Here is a 6,656-nt window from a genome sequence, read left to right as displayed (position 1 = left end):
GGGTTAAGAATTCTGTAGATGTCGACAAAAATTTGCAATAGCTTTAAATAGGAACACGACAGAAATGTTTAGTTTTGTGCACGAAGAAAGCAGTTCACTGAAAACTGGTTGGCGTCTTATGCACTGTTAAAAAGAGTTGTAAAATAACAACCATTTTTTAAACGATACAGCTGTAAATAAACAACTAATGTTGTTTTCATTTGACCCTTTTGAAACTTTGTTTCCAAGATTTTTCTCAATGTTGTTTTTTTACAACATGTGTTGTTAAAAAGCAACATGTGTTGCTAACAAACTTAACTACACTTTCGTTGTTAATTTACAACAGTTTTTTTAACAGTGTGACGCCAACTATTGGCGTCCTTCTGAAAGACAGACGCCAAATCTTAGCGTCTTATGTCAATATATTGGCGTCATAAGACGCCAACCAGTTTACAGTGTTCTAGCCTGGTTGGACCTTCGACCTGAGGCACGCCTTAATTTTTTTTTTTTTTTTTTAAATGTCCCACTGGCTGAGGAAGTATGCAGTGATTGTGCTAGTTCTAAACAGAGAAGATCGTCTGCGGTTTTTCCCCTTCCAAAGCTACATCAACTCGTACACAAAAGCGCTCAAAAAACTTGGACTTCATTTCACTATGGCACGCACGCGTGTACGAAATCCCGGGGAAGTTTTCACCGTTATGACCTCCTGGGCATGGCTTGGAGGGGCGGCGGCGGCGTGCGGCGGAGTGGCAGCAGGCAACAGCGGGGCGGGGCGGGGCGGGGCGTGCCCTCTACAAATGTGCTGTCACGCCAGCAGAGGGGCTACTCCGTCTCCGCCGTGCAGCGCTGGGAGTGGGATTGCGCCGGGCGTTGCGTGGCGTGGCAGGGCGTAGTGCACAACTCTGCGGGGCCACGCCGCTCGCGGTCGCCAAGTGATAAAAAAAAAATAATACTACAAACGCCAGCGAGATTTCCATTTTTTTTAAATGATTTCCGTTTTTTTTTAAATATTTTTTTCTTCTTTTCTACAGTCATTTAACTTAGTGAACATGGCTATCTCTACACGCACGCACAGGCCGCCGTCTCCGCGCGACCGCCACGCAGACACAAAAAGGAAGCGCTTCGTGTCCGTGCAGCTCTGGGCGGGGCCTTGCGGGGACGGGACGAGACACCACTGCGAACCAGGCGAATACATTTTGCGGTACGAGCAAATCGTTCCGAAAGATCGTCGTGATTTCCATCGAATGGTCGTGGGGAATTCATGATGAGCAGGCTTCCTGGACGGGGGCAGCAGCGAGAGGAAGGAGGAATAAAGGGTGAAAAATTGGTGGAGAAAAGAGAGAGGGAGATAGAGAGCGGAGAGAGAGGGGGGGGGACACTATGGATGGAACCCAGCACAAACGTTGCAAGGTACTTGGCAGTCAACCCAACTCCAACTGTGCAGTTGTGCTACAATTGAAACATTTATAGAGGGGGCGTTTTCATCACAATGTGTGGACAAAAAACTTGTATTGATTGTTTATTTTACATTGTACCGGGTGTTTCATAAAAGACACAGCAGGTGCGGGTGGGTTTGCCTACCCGCTCTGCCCGTAAGGCGCCATAGCCCCTTGGGAAGGCAAACCCGCGCGCACCTGTGTCTTTTATGAAACACCCGGTACACAGATTTTTGGTTCCTCTTATACCATTATTTGAACTATACTGTATTTGTTTTATTCACCAGTGAAAAAAAAGAACGGGGTCGCTGGGATTAAGAGGAAAATAAAAAGGAGGGCGGAAAAGCCTGGAAAAGGAGAGCGCGGTGTGGTGTGCGGAAGAGAGAAGATGCCGACGAGGAGTTAAGCCACCAAACTGTGGTCAGGTTCGAGCGAAAGTCACACAGAGCAACTCCTCGCCACCGAGGGAAAGGGGGGGGGGGGCTTGAGCAGAAACACAAGGAAGGAGAGAGGGGAGTAGGGGTGAGGGGACAGGGGAGGGTGGTGGTCACAAAGCGAAGCTAAAGAGGGAATGAGTGACCGAGGGCCCCGCGGCCAGCAAACCCCGAGCTGGCTCCCGGCAAGGCTGGCGCCGCCCAGTGCGGTAGCGCGGTAGCGCGCCATGAACGCACGCCCAGCCGCAGGCGTGACGACAACCGCCGGGCACCCGGTGCGGCTCGTCTGCTTAGCGGTATAGCCGTGTGCGTGGATAGTCAAGTCTAGTGGCCGGGGAGGCCGTGAAGGCGGTCGGTCCCTATGAGCGCCCCTGCCAGCGGCTGGGTAGGCCAGCCCGCCAGACACGCCGGTTGGGCGGGAGGCCTACCTCGAGCTTCACAGGCGCTTCTGAGCCACGCCGCCGACCGATCACGATGCCCATGCATCTACCGGGTGTAACTGTGATTACGCAGCAGTGTAGCGGGTTTGCCTATTCTTCACATCCGTAAGGGGCCATGGCCCCTGCGGCAACATTGAGTATGCACTCCCGCAACACTGCTGCGTATATACAGTTACGGCCGGGACATATAGTTGTATTTACAATTGTGAACCCATAGTTCAGAGCGAAATGTATTACAACTACTAAAAGGGAAACTACGAGGGGTGAACCACTTCGATATTCCATGTACACATTGAAAAATATTCCAAAAATATTCCAAGATATTCCAGATATTCCAGATATTCCAGATATTCCAAATAATCCAAAATATTCCAAATATTCCAAGATATTCCAAGATATTCCAAGATATTCCAAAATATTTCAACATATTCCAGATATTCCAAAATATTCCAGAATATTCCAGAATATTCCAGCATGTTTCGACATATTCCAACATATTCCAGATATTCCCGATATTCCAAAATATTCCACATATTCCACATATTCCAAATATTCCAATATATTCCAATATATTCCAAATATTCCAAAATATTCCAAATATTCCAGATTTTGTGCTAGATATTCCAAGATGTAATTCACTCGTGAGCAAAATTAAAGCACGACTTTTTTGACAGGACATAATTTCACTGTGTGATGAGGTAGAAAAGTTTCCGTTTGGTAGAAGGGTAGGCATGTGTTGTCAACAGACCCCTGACAATCGCTACGGCCCAGAACGCTTCTATGTCGTTTTGCTCCAAAATGCCATGTTCCCGGCCGAAAAAGGCAATGATCTGGCTCTAGAGACAACGCAGTGATCCAGGCCTAAGCGACTTTTGACTGTGCCGGGGGTCGGAAGTAGGTGCCTGGCTCTTTGCGCCTTACACGAAGAACTTCTGCAGCACCTTTTGGGAAGATCGTTCAACCTCGGCGTTCACGTGTTACAACCCCCCCAAAATAAGGCTTACAATTTTGCACAGTTGAGAAATTTCGCCAGTTTGGAGAGTGTCCTTGGATTTTCTGCGTCGAATGCGATCAGTCGGGTCCAAGGATAAAATTACAAACCGTCCCTGGCGCTGGGGCCCCTCCAGGGCCCCAACTAGGTGTCTACTAGGTGTTCTACGGGAAATGCCTACGGTGCGCCCCGTAAATTGGTCACCAGGTTCGCCACCCGTAACTTTAGATAACGGTCCACCCCGTACGGGATGTATACCGTAACCTCGCAAATTGACTCATTGGTCAATACAGCACTTGACTTACACACTGAAGTACGGTCCGTATCTTTACGGTCTCGACCGTATAGAAAGTATATGGGACGGACCGTAGGCAAACCGTAGTTCCTTACGGCATTTTTAACAGTGCAACTGCAGAAGGGGTGAGAATTTGTTGAATTAATGGTTTCCTTGGTTGAGTTTTTGGTTGATTTTCATCTTAGAGATGAACATAAGTCGGTCGTTCGGAGTATCGCAAAAAAAATTGAGTCCAGTATGCGCGTTTTGGGGGTGAATCCAGAAACAAGGGCTTAGGGGTGGTAGCCAATGTAGGACTGGGGGAGGGGAGGGGGTGGAGGTGGCGGAAATCGCTGCAACGCGTTAAAAGGCATTTAAACATTGAGTCTGGGTCAGACGGTGACCTAGGGACCTTAATTTTACCCAAGGGGCCGTCTTTGAGTGACCAACTCATGATAGGTTAATTTAGGGGTGGGTAGAAGGGGTTGAAAGTGCGCCAGGGATTTTTCGGCACAGCACTAGGTCGGCTACACTACGGAGAGTATTCCAATGCGTTTAAAGCCAGACGCACGTTCTCAGTAGGTCAAGGTAACGTTTATTATTTTGGAATATAATCTTCTTAAAATACAATATATTCCAAAATATTCCAAATATTCCAGAATATTCCAAATATTCCATGATATTCCAAATAATCCAACATATTCCAGATATTCCAAATAATCCAAAATATTCCAGATATTCCAAAATATTCCAGATTCTGCCAGATATTCCGGATTCCAAAATATTCCAGAATATTCCAACATATTCCAGATATTCCAACATATTCCAGATATTCCAACATATTCCATCATATTCCAGATATTCCGGATATTCCCGATATTCCGAAATATTCCAGATATTCCAAATATTCCAAATGGAATATAATCCATGTACACAAAAAATTTGAGTGGAGGGGCCCCAGCGCCAGGGACGGTTTGTAATTTTATCCTTGGACCCGACTGATCGCATTCGACGCAGAAAATCCAAGGACACTCTCCAAACTGGCGAAATTTCTCAACTGTGCAAAATTGTAAGCCTTATTTTGGGGGGGTTGTAACACGTGAACGCCGAGGTTGAACGATCTTCCCAAAAGGTGCTGCAGAAGTTCTTCGTGTAAGGCGCAAAGAGCCAGGCACCTACTTCCGACCCCCGGCACAGTCAAAAGTCGCTTAGGCCTGGATCACTGCGTTGTCTCTAGAGCCAGATCATTGCCTTTTTCGGCCGGGAACATGGCATTTTGGAGCAAAACGACATAGAAGCGTTCTGGGCCGTAGCGATGACGTGCGGAGGTACCCCTGTGCGGAGATACCCCCCATGCAAAAAATACGGTTTCCGCCGAGGCGTTTATTTCGTTTACTCGGTGGCCGATTGTTTATTTCTGACTATACGTTGTATATTTTTTTTATTCGACTGGGGAAATACGCAATCGTATTTCCGGAATCTGGATTATTGGAAAATAGTCATTGTATTTCTTATCCGTGCTGTTGTTTATCTGGTGAGGGGCTGCAGGGAAATACAATCTTAATTGAAGTTTATTCCGCATGTCTTCGTTTATGTTTCGCGTGTATATTTTTCAGAACGTATATTTTCTTAACTGTCATGTTATTATGCCAAGGAAATGAGAATGTATATTTCACAAATATCACTACTATCAAGTTAAAATTCAATAACTTAAACTGACAAACTCCTTAAGAATTGATAGTCTCTCTGCCACCTGTTGTATAGTATGACAGTTCTGGATGCAGTGTCCAACACTTCTTGGTGTTGGACCAATGTGCCCTACACCGTTTAAGTGAAGGACACAGTGTGAACAACTGTTCTTCATGTAGGGCATGGTGTGTACTACAGTTCCTAGTGTAAGGCACCGTGTAGACTACAGCTGTTAATGTAGGGCGCGCTGTCGGATAGTTAGCTCTGTAGGACTGTCCTACACTCCTAGGCGCCCGGACACCTTGTGTCTTACATTAACAACTAACTGTAGAACACACTGTGTCCTAATACACCAGAAACTGTACGACACCCTAGTCCTACACCTGTGTCGGACACTTTGGTACTGCACTAACAACTGTCACAGTGTACGACCCTTGGGTTTACAGATCAATTTCAGTTATTGAATATTTACTTAAGCACAATGGTATTTGTAAAATAGACATTCGCATATCCTTGGCATGATAACATAACAGTTAATAATGAATACATTCCGAAAAATATAAACTTGAAACATATACAAAGTAATGCGGAAAAAACAACAATCAAGATATGGTATTTCCCTGAAGCCCCTCTCCAGAAATACGACAGCACAGAAAAGAATTACATTGATTATTCTAGAATAATCCAGATTCCGGAAATACAACTGCGCATTCCCTGGTGGATTAAAAAAAATATACAACACACATTCAGAAATAAACAGTCGGCCACTGATTAAACGAAATAAACGCCTCCGCGGAAACCGTATTTTAGCAAGGGGGGCACCTCCGCACAGGGGTACCTCTGCACGTTTTCGGTGGGCGATTTCCCCCTGAATAACTTTTCAACAAATGCACAGGCAAATTCAATGTCAAGTATTTCTAAAAATGTGTGGAATATTCCAGGTATGCAAATAAATCTTTCAATATATACATTGCATATTTCATTTTCAATTAGTCCATTTTTCTTAGCACTTATTGTCTATTTCAAACTGTATTTTAAATATTCCATTTACGCTGCTAAATATTTCAAAATATGCGTATTTCATATAATTCATTGTTTATCTACTTTTATTTCATTTTCGCATGTTGATTGTCTACGGTTTGCACTTTCGTAGAAACACAAGTCATCCACTATACGATACACAACGATGACTTGTTTTTCTGCAAAATCAGCCCAGTAGTGCACTGCAAACCAAACAGTGCACTGAGTACATGGAAGCATACGCAGGAAAGTGTAAAATTGCCGTTGTTCACACTTTTCTGAGTGTATGTGAAATAGTGCACACTTTCCTGCGTGTACTTGCCATAGCACACACTTTCATGCGTTTACTTGCTCTGGATGACATATCGGTGTGAGCTACTGTGTGAGCTTGAT

The 6,656-nt window shown here is 45.1% G+C and overlaps 1 protein-coding gene and 1 long non-coding RNA gene across 10 annotated transcripts in view; one reads left to right on the top strand and one right to left on the bottom strand.

Annotated features, from left to right (window-relative positions):
* The window catches only part of LOC113206154 (acyl-CoA-binding protein homolog 1), a 20,478-nt gene that overhangs the window by 3,622 nt on the left and 10,200 nt on the right, over positions 1–6,656 (top strand). The gene's annotated exons all lie outside the window — the stretch shown is intronic.
* The window catches only part of LOC113206155 (uncharacterized), an 18,359-nt gene that overhangs the window by 2,932 nt on the left and 8,771 nt on the right, over positions 1–6,656 (bottom strand). The gene's annotated exons all lie outside the window — the stretch shown is intronic.

This window comes from Frankliniella occidentalis, unplaced genomic scaffold (assembly GCF_000697945.3).
Source record: "Frankliniella occidentalis isolate FOCC.00 unplaced genomic scaffold, Focc_3.1 Scaffold470, whole genome shotgun sequence".
NCBI lineage: Eukaryota > Metazoa > Arthropoda > Insecta > Thysanoptera > Thripidae > Frankliniella > Frankliniella occidentalis.
The sequence above is the reverse complement of the archived record's forward strand: the minus strand, read 5'-3'. Positions and strand labels throughout refer to the sequence as shown.